General features: G+C 38.6%; 1 protein-coding gene, 1 long non-coding RNA gene and 1 pseudogene across 3 annotated transcripts in view; 2 read left to right on the forward strand and 1 right to left on the reverse strand.

Annotated features, from left to right (window-relative positions):
• The window catches only part of LOC146475649 (ras-like protein 1), a 491817-nt pseudogene that overhangs the window by 73123 nt on the left and 402349 nt on the right, over window positions 1-16345 (forward strand). The gene's annotated exons all lie outside the window — the stretch shown is intronic.
• Window positions 1-16345, reverse strand: part of LOC146475651 (uncharacterized) — a 145425-nt gene that overhangs the window by 33876 nt on the left and 95204 nt on the right. The gene's annotated exons all lie outside the window — the stretch shown is intronic.
• The window catches only part of LOC146475652 (uncharacterized), a 417346-nt gene continuing 415789 nt past the window's right edge, over window positions 14789-16345 (forward strand). The window contains exon 1 of the mRNA XM_085116034.1: window positions 14789-15650. The gene's annotated coding sequence lies outside the window, so the exon portion shown is untranslated. The remainder of the gene's footprint in view (window positions 15651-16345) is intronic.

Consider the following 16345-nt stretch of genomic DNA (forward strand, 5'->3'; position numbering starts at 1 on the left):
CAGTATTTCAGCGATGTCCGAAACACGAAACGAAATAAATCCCTTGAAATCATCCCTGGTGTCCCAATTCCTTCATAGGAACAGCAGTCAGGAAGCAAGTCAGCAGCAAGTCAGCAGCAAGGAACTTTTGTTACCCAGCGTGCTGTCCGAGCGTTTAATGAGTCCTTGGCGTTCTGGCCGCGGGTCTTTCGAAATTTCAGAAGCGAGCCGACTTGAAAGAAAATCTTTCTAGCAAACGTGATACGGCTTCAATCGAGTCGGAAATGCGATGGAAGGAAAGCTATTTACCTCTGCTTTGATCCTATGAAGGAATTGGGACACCAGGGATGATTTCAAGGGATTTATTTCGTTTCGTGTTTCGGACATGGCTGAAATACTGTTTGGCCTTTCGTTTCACTTAACAGTAGAAACCCGAATGACGCTAACTCGCCGAAATCGCTCCGAATCGGCTTGAAAAGCTGGTAAATGACAAAGAATACAAGAAAAAACAGGGTAAGTTGATTTTATTGACAAAACACTGTTATTTTCTACCATTTTACACAAATCCGTTGTATTCCCATACAAATCCTTATAACTCAACGGTTCTCTGATAGTGAGCTTGGGCTGCCTGTGGGTCACCAAGTCGATTGACTGCTGTGAAATCAATTATGAACAACAGGGAAAAATGTCCCTGATACTTACAAACTCGATACGGATGTGCGTGAAAATACATGTTCTGGTAGATGTTCAATTAGATTGTTGCTGAGATCCCTGCAAATAAAATGAAATTTTATTTTATGGGAGAGAGAAAATCAGAAGCGTAAGAAAGGTCATGAATATTAACGAAAAGATATTACCAGTTAGTGTCGTTATTGCAATTTAGGGGGAGGGGATGAAGCACTTTTGTAGAAACTTCGTTACTCTCTCTTGGTAAAATCCAACAAAGCTGAAAGCTGACATTTTAAATCTGGGTAGTAAATGACGTTCTCATAAAATACCCGTCGGGAGTTTGAGACACTAATTTTTATTTCACTTATTCCTCTCGAACGCCTCTAAAGACCTTTGGTGACTGCACGTGAACAGTAAGTGGCAGGAAGATTATTTATTTATTTATTCATTTATTCATTTATTCATTTATTTATTTATTTATTCATTCATTTATTTATTTATTTATTTACTTATCTTCTCCAGTCATCTCCACAATATATATATTATGAGAATAAAAGTAATAAAATAACGGAGAAACGGCCAAAAATAGAAGGATAGATACTTAACCCTAAAGATGAAAAAATCAAGGATCAAGGAAGAGATAATATAATGCACGTAATAGAACATAAAATCACATGCATAGACACCGAACAATTTTATTAGTGAGTGCAACGGAACAAAATAATTATAGAAAGTCAAACTTAATATTGGGAAAAGTAGAATTTCAAAAGAACTTTCTTAAATGATTTCTTGTAAGGTTTTGTTGAAATATTTAGAGGAATGTCATTCCAGAAATACAGTCCAAAAATAGAACAACAAAATTTTTCGGATATTAATTCGGAGTGAGGGAATCTGTAACAGTTCTGAAAAGGCATGAAGTTATCACTGGAGCGAGGAATGCCGGCTGAAGTAGGGGCAACCTTGGTTTATCAGACTTGATAATAGGGTCGCGAATGAGATCCCGTGCTGGTAAGTTGTTTTGTTTTGTTGTTTGTTTGTTTGATTTTTGGTTGCTTTTGTATTTTTAATCAATTTGGGATTACACAAGCTACAATTGCAACGCATCAACCCAGCCAAAACAAAAATAAAAAAACCTGACTTCGTAATACATAGGCAGTTATGGTTTAGCTCGTCACTTAATTAGGTTCTGCAAATAATTAGGAGATAATAAGTTGGACAGATGGCATTATTTTATGAGATATATTGTGGCAGAGTGAAAGTGTATGTGGCTGAAAATGTTGTTAAAAGTGTCAAAAGCAAAAGCCGATTAGCACTTCCGAAAAGCCAACATCAGCTCGTTGCTAGTCACCTCTTAAAACAGATAACATATTTCAATGACAGAAGTTAAATTATGATAAGCTTTTTAAACATTGGAGGATTGTAACCATGAGAATAAGATTTTTCTGTTCATTTATCGTTGTGTTAATTTGTCTGATCACGTTCACTTTAGCTTTTTGTAATCTACGCTTTTTTCTTGTTGGTGTCGCGTTACCTAATCGTTTGTTGTTAATTTCATGTTCATTAGGCCTTTCTCTTTCGGTTAAAATTTTTATCAATGTTTGTATTTCGCCTTTGTAAATCAGTTGTTGTGATCCCGGAGTTGCCGTGCAGATCTTGGAAGTAGTATATTTTTGCCTCTGAATTTTCTTTCGATTTGTTTTCATTCGGTTTTTCTTAAGTTCGCGTATATTGATTCTGTATTTTCTTTTCGTTAATGTTTGTTTCTGGTGAATTGTAAAGTATTAAAATACGAATTTGAAGCTGTACCAGGAGTGTTAATTACCAGGACCTTGTAAACAGCCGAAACAAAAAGAAAAAACATTTCGTTATACATAGGCAGTTACGGTTTAGCTCGTCACTTAATTAGGCTCTACAAATAATGAGAAAATAATAAGTTAGACAGATGGCATCATTTTATGAGATATATTTTGGCAGAGTGAAAGCGTATGTGGCTGAAAATGTTGTTAAAAGTGTCAAAAGCAAAGGCCGATTAGCACTTCCGAAAAGCCAACAGCAGCTCGTTCCTAGTCACCTCTTAAAAAAGATAAGATATTTCAATGACAGATATTAAATTATAATAAGCTTTTCAAACATTGGAGGAATGTAACCACGAGAAAGAGATTTTTCTGTTTATTTATCGTTGTGTTAATTTGTCATCACGTTCACTTTAGCTTTTTGTAACTTATGCTTACTTTTTTTTTGTTGGCGTCGCGTTACGTAATCGTTTGTTTTTAATTTCATAAGTTCTTTAGGCATTTTTCATTTGGTTAAAATTTTTGTAAAGTTTTGTATTTCGCCTTTGTAAATCAGTTGTTGTCGTCTCAGAGTTGCCGTAAAGATATTGCAAGTAGTTATATTTTCGCTTATGAATTTTTGCGTGTTTTCTATTCGATTTGTTGTACATTCGGTTTTTCTTAAGTTTTTAAGTTCGCGTTTATTAATTCTGTATTTTTTTTTCTCGTTTATGACCGTTTCTAGTGAGTTGTAAAGTATTAAAAAACGAATTTGAAGCTTTACCAGGAGCGTTAATTCCCAGGACCTTATAAACAATTTTAACGTAACAATTCCATAAATGGCCTCAACCCAGGATTCATACCATAAGGACGTAAGTTTTGATCATGATCATTCGGAGAAGGACTGTTCGCGATTACATCGGCTGACGTTTCCACAACCTAAGCAAAAGTCGTTATTAGGTTCAAATAAATTGTGGAGCTTCAATAGATGGTATTAGTGATTTTGGTCATTGACCTGATTAAAGGCGAGAGGTTATTAGTCGTTTATCAGTTAAGACGTGATGTTATTGGCTGTAAAGACTGCAAAAAAAAAAAAAAATGATTGCTGCTTTTCGATTCGTCTATTGTAAGTGAAAAGTCCGTTAGCCCATTGTTAGTAAAATTAGTCAGTTTGTATAGTGTTTGCCTGTTTTGCTGATGTTATTAATAAGGGCTTGTGGTCTCGGTTACCCACCCTAGCCAGAGTTATCCTGGAGGAGCTAGCCTTTCACTTAATAAGCAAATAGTTCTTCAACCGTTTAAGCTCGTCTTGGGTGCATCGACACCCCCCCCCCCCCCCCCCCGGCTCAAAATAAAAATATTCATTTAAACTCCAGTTTTGGGTTTATAATCGCACATTTATTTACAAGAATTTAAATTCGTATTATATATTGCTTCAGTGATTTAATAAAGGAAATAAAATCAAACTAAAACAAACACCGTTCTTTCAAAAGTTCCATTTCAGCCCCAAAGTGCCGACTCAGCTCTATGGCACCTGAAGCTGATTTGGACTCTTCAAATTCGTGTGTTCATTTTTTCAATTTGGTCCAGATCTACCCCAATAAACAAACCGTTTCAGCCCCTCCAATAAGCCGATTTCGCCCAGAGTGGAAAATATTTCATGATCGCCACATGGTGCGTATAGGTTCTTATCACTAGAGCCATTCCCGTTCAAGCTTAGCTGGATCTAATGTAGGGCCATCTCTGCTCCTATTAATGGAGCTGTTTTGACATCGAAGAACAGAACTATTTTGTCACAACACAAAATGGCCCCAATCATTACAACCATACCGACTTCGACTGGTAGATCCATTTTCGTTCAACCCAAGATGGGTCCGATTTAGAGTCGATTGGTCTTTTATTAATAGAGCCGTTTCAAATACTGAATTTTGATGTAGAGCACAGTGTCATCGGGTGTTGGGTGGGGGGGGGGGGGGTGAGGGGAGGGAGCGAGTCTTCTTTGAACAAGCATTAAATTTCGTGGCAAAAAAATATATTATAATTTTAATCTTCTTCTGACTTGCGGTAATTACCGTCATCGGACAGCCACGAAACTTTGTGCGATCAATCAAAGATAGCTGTAGCCGTAAGCGTTTCATTAGAGTCATATGCATTGTTGTTTACTTGAACCCGCTTTTTGTCCAATTGTGGTATGGTAGCTTCACAGAGCTCAATCTGCACGGATATTAAAAAGGAAGCATGCAGTATCGAATTCAATCACTCTGTTTAAGGACTGACCACCTTATGATAGGGAGCATCGCTAAGTCGTTCACTTAAGATGGCTGGATACAAACACATTAATTAAGAGGGAATGTCTACTAACATCGAGCGAGGGGTGGTACATGATAAATAATGAAAGTCCTTCATGAATTGAATAAGGATACCCTATGGTGGTTCTAGGTTTTGATTTCTTGGAATTCTTTTTTAAACCCGGAAAAACTAAATAAAATTTATTCAGGCCAAGTGTCTTAACAAGCACCCAAAATAGACGTGTCCCGTACCGTCTCTCAACTTCGCTCTGTTTAATTCGCATCGATAAAAAAAACCTCCTTTTAAGCCTGGAAATGTGCAGTTGAAGTGCTTACAAATCGTTTGAGGCCAATAATAGATCTATGCTTTAGTTTTGAAGGTAATGAGGAAGGTACTGAAAATTACTAAAATTAGCTCAGTCGAAATTCTCAATTTGGCGCACTTTTTCAGGAGAGAGTTTCCCTACCCGGTAAAACACCGAATCACTTGAAATTTAAAATTCTTGACTGACAAAATGCCGTTCTAAAACCAGGTTTAAAAATTAGTTTCGAGTTTTCTATCAGTGCTAAGAACTAACGCTCTTAAAATCCCGATAATTGTAACATTAATCTGTTGACAACTGTAAACGATAAGCATGTTCTTGTCAACTTTTGTAATATTTTTCTTGTTTTCCTCAATATAACGATGGAACAAACAATAGAGAGCTCCTATTTAGCTCACCTTGAATAAGGTGTCATCTAAGTATCAGTTTATTGGTTTAATGTACCATACAAAGCCATCATAGAGGGTCATCATAGCTCATAGGGTTGATAATTGATCTCCTTCAGCGACTAATGACTTCTGCTATCGCATTCACGTCACTTGGCAAATGCTAATTTCAGGAAGGGGCAGAAATCCTTTGACGGTAACAAAACCCTGTCGGTTCTCCACGGTCATCTCAGAAACTGCCGAACTTTATAATCTTCCGTCTTCGACTGCTTTGACTATATTTCTTTTCGGTCACGCAACGGCTTCCTTTACCGGTCTTTACTTTAGTGATTGGTTTTACTTACATAATGGCCAAAATGGAAAAAAATCCAAACATTAGGACGTCTGAAACTAGTTCCTTTAAAGTTATTTGAACATGCAAACGTGTCTGTTCACGCATTAACGTGGCTTTTGAAATTTACCTGGAACGGTGATGTTCATTCAGGTTGTTTATTTCACGCTGGTCTTGGCGTGGGCGTGAATCACTCATTCACCAAAGATAATTAATACAACTTAGAACTTGAATGATGTTTTAACGAAAGGAAATTGAACAGATACTGGTACAAGGTTATATAAGAAAATGATGACTTAACGAGAACTTTTTCAGTTTCTCAACCAGAATAACGTTCGTTCTTTTCGTATGTGTCAAATTTGCCACCTAAATAACAGCTAACAAGATAAAAGAATAGATATACAGACAAAAAGAGTTCTGTGATCACTGATGATAACAGTACCTGAAAAAGGGGTCCGGTGCATCAATTCTTCGTTAAGGCGGGGGTAAACCTGAAAGCCGCTTTCATGCCGATTAAAATCGGTTTCATGGAAATATCTCGTTCACGTTTCAAGCAATCCAAAATCTCTCTGCTTAAAACGGAAACCAATGTTATTGGGTGTTTTGTGAATTTTTAGGTGAATTTTGGGTATATTTGGGAGGAGATAGTTTTTCTTGAAGGATTGGTAAAATTAAGAGAAATAAGAAATATTGAAGATTTAGTGAGGTTTTAAAATTAGAATTTGTAGTTAATAATTAATAGACGGATACCCAGTTAGTCCACTAGCAACCTGGGGTGCTCTTGCGTGGTAGTTGGTGTTTTAAAAATCATTTTCTTTCTTTTATCTCTTCTTCAAACCTCTAAAAATCCCATTCAAATTCACGTTTACCCCCACCTTAACAAGATCTTTAAAAAGTTCAGTTTTCTGTTTAGTCGTGAATTTTCTCTGATCTGTAGCATTTTTTTTTTTAACGTGTTTAATTTATTTTAGTTACAATGATCTATTGTGGTCTTATGAAACACCGCCGTTGTTCTAGCTGATTGAAATATCGTCACGCACCTAATGGACATACAATGATGACGGCTAGAACAATTACCAAATATACAAAATTCTTTGTTATAAAGCACTTTGTACTTGTTTTGTATTTAGGCTGCATTTAAAGATTTTTCCTATAATTCCAATCATACTCACGGCCATTTCGGTCGTGACCGGGTGAAATCAGCTTGTGAAATTTGCGGATACTTGTATCTGACAAGGTGATCTAGCAGAAAAAAAGTGTTTGAATGAGTACACCGTTGTTGTTGGTGCAACTCTAGTGCAAAACCGTTAAGACAACAACAAACTTATTGCATACCTCGCGAAATAATTCTACAGGACAGACACGTTTCGGGACGACACTAGTAGTGTTCGAATAACTGATGTTTACTCCAAAGTTGAGCTTATCTTAGCGTGCGCGTGATTCTTTCTTCCGCTACATTTCTGCGTAGGCTATTATAGACTTGCCACAAGTCGTCTTCTTATGCACCGAAAGAGTGACCAACAAGGCGACGGAGTCGTGAGGCGAGCGCCTGACTGAACTCCTACGGCGGACTTTCAGAAAGTCTAACGTGGGCTATTTCTCCTGCCTATCCCACCTCAGTGGGAAATTGGCCGGTGCAGAGGTGCTAACCAACAGCGAGATCAGCAAGGGCTCTCTTAACATGCGGCAATACAGAGAAGGTGAGAAAAGCAGACCGTGGAATAGGCAAGTCGGAGTCCATAGCTTTATTGCGACAAACCGGTGTACTGTTTCCATTGGGCTCTTGAATTGGTAAGTACACCTTAATTTTGTGATATACGGCTTGCTTCCTCTGTAACTGATTTGCGAACAATAGGCCAATTTAGTTTGAAAACAGTGCAATCCAAACGCAGCCTGATCCCACGCGGTCGTTTTAAGAGGACATCGTATTACCTGCTCCCCTAAAAGCGACTGCGTGGGAGTATAACCCAAACGTGACTAGTATTTGTCTTTTTCGTCGCTGGTGTTTTGAACTTTGAACTAATCACTACATAAATCAATAAGTGAGCTTAGCAATCTTTACAATCTGTCTTTCGTGGCATAGGTATATGCCGTGACTGTAGGCCCATTGCGGATGCTACTGAGACGACACCAATAACAGTGCCAGAAACTGCAAGCATTGGAGCCCGAGGGGGTGAGGGGGGGGGGGGGGTGGGGGAGGAGGGAGGGGGTTTATATTCATAGTACACAGTATGCGTGAAACGATAGTAAGAGTTAAAATTTAGGAGTAAAAGGCTCCCAAAAAAACAAGAAAACAAAAAAAAAAAGGGGCCCCTTTGGCTTGTCCACTTCAGATTCAGAAGATAAAATAACTTTATTATATTACATCAGGAGCTACATTCAGGCTCCTAGACGTACTAAATTCATACTTGGCATCTACAGACGTCAGCCCTATTAGGTCTCAGCTGAAACGCTCATCGGAAAATGCGAGCGGACGAACTTTGTTGGTGGACAAGGGATGGCTGCTGTCAGGTACATGCGAGGAAATAACACCACGTGAGACAGGCGCCCTGTTTAGCGCAATACGTTCATCAGACACGCTGCGTAGCCAGCTCTCTAGTGATAAACATTCTGATCTCGCAGCACACCGTTGATGTGCTACACGAACTTAAAGAGGAGTTTGCATTGACTGTGAAGCAAACAAAGGCAAACATCTTTACATCGTCATGGAAGGCCCACAAACCGGCGCACCATCAACCAAGATGCTGCAAGGGTCGACGTCCTCGAGCGACCTGAAGAGCTATCACCTTTGATTGTCCGCGAAAACCAAATTGGTCGATTCAGCTAACGCGGTAGACTCCTTTGCATGTCAGCATAGCGCAAACGCTATCTAAACCTGGTCTTTTTTCCCTTTTGTCTTCTGGAGACGGAGAGGGGGAGGGAATCCCCCTCCTTAACTTCTCAAGTATAAAAGGCATGGCAATGAGACTCCGAAGAGAGATCGTACGTTCAAGTATGTCTCCTCTGGGTCCGCAACGGGGCATGATGACGTCATATGACAGCTAGACATGATGGAAGCGGTTGTCATGTGGCCAACATCAGCACTCCCTAGAGCGCGAGACCAGACAGAGCTTCAGTAGAATATGCGGAGAAGCTTGAGGGAACAAAGCATGCTGTTACCGATTGTCAGCATTGTCATTAAGAGAGCAACAGACAAGATATGGCATGGATACTCAAGTCAAGTGCGTCACGAAGGACTCGGTCCTAGTTCAGAAGTCCTATTTGACAGCCAACCGGTAGTAAAGCAGACCCAGCTGTGTGCAACACTTGCAGGATCAGACCTTCGTGACATAAATACTGAAGCATGATCAGTCGACCTCATTGCCTGATGAAGACTAGCAGTAAGCAGTCGAAACGTCGCGAGCTACAAGTTGAGTGGCTACATGGTGAAACAAACCATTATTTAATTTATTACAATGCATTGCTGTGACAATTGATCCAGTTCAAGATCAATGATCGATGTGTGCTGAAGTATCTAGCAACCCGTAACAGCAGGTTTCTTCTTTCACCTTGCCTCGAAGAAAGCACTGGTGGATGATGAACCAAAAGCCGATAACGCGGTCGCAACATACGGGGACGGCTCGATTACATGCCGCTGTTCGGGAAAATGAGCACGCGCTCGCATTCGGGTATAAATCATCCATCCTGTTCACACGTTGGTAAACATTTTATTGTTTTTATATTGTTTTTCGTTTCCAGCATGTCAGAACACACGTTTCCCGTGTGTTTTTCGCGCAACATAGTCAAACCTAACGTCACGTGAATAAAAAGGCGTGACATTTTATTGCGTAACTTATGAAATAAACAGAGTCGAATTAATATGATGAGCGCTTTCGCTTCAAGTAATTATAGTTTTTGAAATCCTGCGAATGGCCCAGTAACGGCATCTCGAAACGAAAAAAAAAATGCTTTCGAAATTCAAAGAAAAGCAAACTCATCTCGATTTTAAAGGATCTTCAGGAAGAAAACAAGTGGTCCGATGGTAAGTCATTTGAGTTGATTGTCGCTTCTAGTCGCAATGAGCGATGATAATTTATCTTGTACATGCATGTTGACTTCACACATCAAGATGGCTATATAATAATGACAGGAGACAAACACAACCAAATCTCTTATTTAAACAATGCCTTATTGCAGTTTGCGAAGCATGACCTTTCACTGGTGGTTTACAGCCGAATGCCGAGGTAACTACATGAAATTTCGGTAGTTTCTCTTAGTTTGGTTGCAGTCATGTGCAATTTGTTTACACGCTCACATTGCAATTTCGTGATTTTAAGAGCGCCAAGGCTCTGCGCTGGTAAAAAGTCCGAATCTATTTTTTAAACCTTGTTTTAGAGCGATACTTCCTCAATCTATAATTCTACATTTGAAGGGTTTTAGTGTTTTACCGGATCGCGAAATTCTCTATTAAAAAAGTGCGCCAAATTAAGGATTTGGAGAGAGCGAATTTTTGAAATTTTTTGTGGCTCCTCATGACCAGAAAAATTCATCCGCTAGTGTATTTTTGTACTCAAATACTTAATAAGCACTTCAAAAGCAAACTTTCAAGACGAAAACTATGGCGCGTTTTTAGTGTCAAAATTCAAACTATCAATTCAAACATTCGATCCTTCAATTCAAACATTGAATCGTTCAATTCAAACATTCGATCCTTCAATTCAAATCTGCAATTGTTCGGTTCAAACTTTCGATCCTTCAATACAAACATTCAATCCTTCAGTGCAAATATGGAATGGGTCGATTCAAACATTCCATCATTCAATCCAAATATGGAATTGTTTGTTTCAAACATTCGATTCTTCAATCCAAACACCCTTTTCTTCAATCCAGAAATGCCATTCTTCAAGTTAAACATGCATTCATTGTATTGCCTGGCCTATCATTCAGTTCAAGCATGCATTTCGTCGATTCAAACATACCATTTTTCAATTCAAACATTTGATCATTCAATCCAAACGTGCATTTCTTCAATCAAATCCTTAAACTCAAACACTACACCATAAATTCCGCGTTCAATTTCGATAGAAAATGCTGAAATCGTGCTGTTGAAACATTCTGCACTTTAATTTTAAGATATGAAATCCAGATTATAAATTCAAACATAGGCTCACAATGTAGTTGTGCAGTGGCTCGATTCAAACATTCACTTCGGCGATTCAAACATCCACTTCGGCGATTCAAACATTCACTTCGGCGATTCAAACATTCAACTCAGCAGTCCAAACTTTCAGTTCCTCTCCAGTAATCTGGAACCGAGGGGACTCTGTAAAACAAGGATACGGACGGGCGGATGCGGACGGCGGATTAAATTTATTGGTTAATTGTCACCTTCTAAGAAATGCTAGCTTTGGCTTTTTTTAAATTTCATTTTTATTTTTTTTAATTTGAATTAATTTTATATCTCAGTATTGTCAGTCAAACAGCGAAAACGCTGTGGAATGTTTCTTCTCGTTTTTTAACCAAATCAGTCTGAGTTTGCAGTGGAACTCCGTACATAAGTACGACACACCATCCGGCAAAACAACACGTTCACATTCATGAACATTTACAGGATAATCTGATTAACGGGTAAAGTACTGTACGAGCTCTTGTTAGGTATTATAGATTGGAAATCGTGGTTATTGTTCGAACAGACAGATCGATACAAGTTATTAAAAAATTATTTTAAGACGTCCAAAGATTTCCCTGCGTCAGATTTGCGAACGTGTCAGAGCAATTGGATAAAACCTTATACGCCTGGCCCCAGTTGTTCAAAGAGCGGATAGTTTTATTCACTGGATAGGTTGCTATCCAGCAGATGAAATGCGTGCAAAATTTTCCCAATAGCCCTATAATTTATGGATACAGTAGAAACATATGTCAAATTTAAGTATGGGATTGTGTGGAAAACTTGCCAAAAGGCGTTACCGGTAGTTGGAGTACATTTGCTCCGCTGGATAGCGACTTATCCGGTGGATAAAGTTTTCCACTCTTTAACAACTGGGGCCTGGTTCGACCAATCGCGAAAGCTTCAAAGCATCAACCGGTTGGTTAGACAAATTCTGCTTTCTTTATTACATTTTTTTTACATTCCTGTCTCATTGATATTCATATTTTCGATTATCCGGACATTTTATTCAAGTTCCAACGAGTCCGGATAATCGAGGTTCGACTGTACCAAGTTCACGGAGAAGACGACCCCTGACCTGACTGGGGACTGAAGGCCGCCGCCGAGGCAACCGGAGGAAAACCAGAAACTGACCGAAAAAAACATGTTTTTCTGTCAGATAAAATAATCTGAATGTTCCAAGATGAGAAAAACCAAAATCCGCAATGAATATCAAAACCGAAAAGACGCAAAACCCGATCAAAAGAAGCCCCCATATTGCAAGGAAAATTTCGCTTGTGTACAAATTTAAAGGGAAGAAAATGACACGTTCAGAAATCCTACGCCGGGAAATCTTTGGACATCTTAAAATAATGTTTTAATAACTTGTATCGATCTGTCTGTTCGAACAATAACCACGATTTCCAATCTTTAATGCCTAACAAAAGCTCGTACAGTACTTTACCTGTTAATCAGATTATCCTGTAAATGTTCATGAATGTGAACTTGTTGTTTTTACGGATGGTGTGTCGTACTAATGTACCGAGTTCCACTGCAAACTCAGACTGATTTGGTTGAAAAACGAGAAGAAACATCCCATAGCGTTTTCGCTGTTTGACTGACAATAAAATATAAAATCAATTCAAATTAAAAAAAAAATAAAAATAAAAAAAAGCCAAAGCTAGCATTTCTTAGAAGGTGACAATTAACCAATAAATTTAATCCGCCGTCCGCATCCGCCCGTCCGTATCCTTGTTTTACAGAGTCCCCTCGGTTCCAGACTACTGGAGAGGAACTGAAAGTTTGGACTGCTGAGTTGAATGTTTGAATCGCCGAAGTGAATGTTTGAATCGAGCCACTGCACAACTACATTGTGAGACTATGTTTGAATTTATAATCTGGATTTCATATCTTAAAATTAAAGTGCAGAATGTTTCAACAGCACGATTTCAGCATTTTCTATCGAAATTGAACGCGGAATTTATGGTGTAGTGTTTGAGTTTCAGGATTTGATTGAAGAAATACACGTTTGGATTGAATGATCAAATGTTTGAATTGAAAAATGGCATGTTTAAATCGACGAAATGCATGCTTGAACTGAATGATAGGCCAGGCAATACAATGAATGCATGTTTAACTTGAAGAATGGCATTTCTGGATTGAAGAAAAGGGTGTTTGGATTGAAGAATCGAATGTTTGAAACAAACAATTCCATATTTGGATTGAATGATGGAATGTTTGAATCGACCCATTCCATATTTGCACTGAAGGATTGAATGTTTGTATTGAAGGAAAGAAAGTTTGAACCGAACAATTGCAGATTTGAATTGAAGGATCGAATGTTTGAACCGAACAATTGCAGGTTTGAATTGAAGGATCGAATATTTGAATTGATAGTTTGAATTTTGACACTAAAAACGCGCCATAGAAAACTGGGTTCTCTTTGATGCCATTTTGAACAGAACGAAGTTTACGAGGTGTGAACCATGTTTATTTCGGGTGTTTTTCAAACCACGAGGGGCCGTCACTGTTTTTTCTATTTTTCCGGTTTAAAAAATATATTTCAGGAAAAAAAACCCAAAACGTTTTTAAAACTACCATGGGGAATCTCTGGAAGGAAAGTATGAAGAGTTTTGATTTTTCAAAACGTGCCACTTATTTATGATTTCGCTCGGTCTTTGTAGACATTCCCTCTTAAGTTTTCATCGGCAACGATCAAAACAATTCAAGTAAGTAGTACTTAAGTCAGCATGCTTTCGTGTTATTTTACAACTGAGCTAGAGTTGAAACCCACGCGCTCCTGTTGAATTAAAAAAAATGTGGTTTTCCTTTTTGTTTTTTGTTTCTCAAAACCAGCGACACACTTGGCGTTCCGTGATTTTTTTACGTTTACTGCTGCGAATCGCCATAAAGCTAACCCTTAAGGTTGGGCGATTGAATCACATGAGTTTTCAAAACTGCCACATCGCCGCGATCGGCGAAAAAAAATCGCTAGGTGTGTCCAGATCAATCGGTCGATTTTCGCTAGCGATCAAATTCGCCGCAGTCGGCGTATAAAATCGCCAAGTGTGTCGCTGGCTTTAGACTAAGCACGAGTGTTTGAAATGACTTCTCTAAAGAAACAATGCAAAATTATGCAGTATTGTATTTTTGCATTTTTTTTAAATGCCTTGTATTTTTTATTTTTTGTATTCAGTCGGCATTTATTGTATTTGTACTCTGAGCTTTTGTTTTTAATTATCCAACAGTTTCGCGTTGCACCAAATTTGTATTCCAAAAGCGTTATGAACTTAAAGTGATTTACATACTGATTTTGCCATGGCCGAAGGAAGGCTTCGCTTGCCAAAAACAATCGAGGAAGAAGAACTTTGCGTAGAGAAAACTAATTAAGTCTACCAAATATAAACATAAGTAGGCAGTAGGCATTTTTGAGGATTGGAGGAGTTGGTGGAGTTTTTAAAGAGTATGAATTGGACAAAGTTTAGCTGCTTACCCGGTGACAATAGCTCATTTTACAGTTGTGTGCTTAGTGACCTGGCCTTGTATTGGAAGCGAGGCTGGGGTGACCTTGTCTTGATACAAACCTCATTGCTTTTCATATGTAGATCATGCTGTTCTTATGATAACTAGTTTGCATTTACACATGAAAAGCAGTGAGGTTTGTATCAAAACAAGGTCACCCCCAGCCCCGCTTCCAATCCAAGGCCAGGTCACTGAGCACACAACTGTAAAATGGCCTATTACTGTCGATTCTTGCAGAAAGTCCGTATCACGGAAGGTAGAACAAGTTTCTCAGAATGTGGATATGGATACTTTGCCAGTCTGTTTCGGTAACTTTAAGAAATGTTATGTAAACTTTCATTTCATATCACTTGAGCTTGTCAGTTTGTAATTTGAAATTGGCCATTGTTTATTTAACAAATAAAGAAGCCTCGACTGTGCTCTGTTCTGTTGTAAAGCACGCAGGAAGCGGCTAGAGCACGAAAGAAGTGTAGGGGGAAACACGAGACGTAGTCGAGTGTTTCTCCCTACTTCTTGAGTGCTGTAGCCGCTTCCTAAGTGCTTTACAACAGAACAGAGCACAGCCGAGGCTTCTTTATTTGTTTTATGATAAAGAATTCTTTTATTTCCCCCTGCATTCACGCTCATTTTCAAAACCAACTTCATTTTCCGAACGAACAGATCTGGCGTCAGCGTGCATCTGTACTCTGATAAAGCACGCTAAAATAAGCCAATCACAATCCTTGTTAGAATGTTTCAAATGATTTGATTGGATGAACAACACGACAGCTGTCAGACATGTCAAAACAAGGCATCAAAGTTTACAAACTTTGCTCAGCTCGCTCAGTTCGAATGTAACGCCAGTAGCGTCAGGGCTTCTTCAGTTTTCCCTTTCAAAAATAAGGATGGAAAAGTAAAATGTTCATTGAAATCAGGTGGATTTGTGGCTCGTGAAAATCTGGACGTCATCAATATGGCAATTCGAAAACAAACTGCTTTAAAGCTTGCGGCCGGTAATAAATCAACTGCTGCGCTGTGTTTTGTGGTTGAACAACAGTCGAATTCACGGGAGCAAGAGGAGTGTTCGAACTGTTGACACCGTTAGGAAAAGGGCTGCTGTGACTGCTGTGGCTTCCCACTCAATGCTCCAGAGAGGATATCTGAACAAGCTGTAAGTTGTTCACTCGAAGGGCGAGCGTTGTAATTTCTGAGGCTTGCTTCATTGCGGTGAGCGGAGGTGGCCATGATGCGGCGTGATAGAACTTGCACCAAAAATGTAAGGATCTTGTAAGCTTATATATTTGTGTATTCGTTAGCTAATTAAATTTTCAGTTTTCTCAATTTTTTGTTTGATCTTTTTGTACGAGAATATAGCGAACTAGCGTTTAGGGGACCTTTTAACACTTTTTTAAGCTTGTGACATTTTTACACCTTTCGTTCTAAAACTTGAGCTGTCCATTTTATGCTATCTTTGGTTTTTATCGTCTCTGCCTTCGATGTAATTTCGACCATTTCGTCGGTTGGCATGTTTGCAAATCTCTGTTTGTTTATATTTCTACTTGGCTCTGTGTTTTAGTCGCTAACTTCTTCGGAAACTTCATTTTCAATCACCGTGTTATTTGTACTGCTTTTTTTTTTTTTTTACCTTATATGCGCACAGGATGGCCTATGTCCAGCTCGTTTACGTTTTCTAGGTTATAAAAGACGTCTGGATCGAAAAATATAATAATAATAATAAATAAATAAAAGCGAGGGAGAAGTCCGGGAATTTCACAAACGACTTGATGGCGTGACACCGTTGCTTCGTGCATCTGTACTCTGATAAAGCACGCTGTTTCAACCAATCAGCGCGCGCGTTATATCGAAATTTTATTATAATAAAAATTAATAATTCATGTTAAGCTGTATTTGAGTAATCTATGAATATGCAGATTAACAACAATTTATCACCGTAATGAAAAAGTGATGGAA

This window comes from Pavona decussata, unplaced genomic scaffold (genome assembly GCF_977016875.1).
Source record: "Pavona decussata unplaced genomic scaffold, jaPavDecu1.1 SCAFFOLD_84, whole genome shotgun sequence".
Taxonomy (NCBI): Eukaryota; Metazoa; Cnidaria; class Anthozoa; order Scleractinia; family Agariciidae; genus Pavona; species Pavona decussata.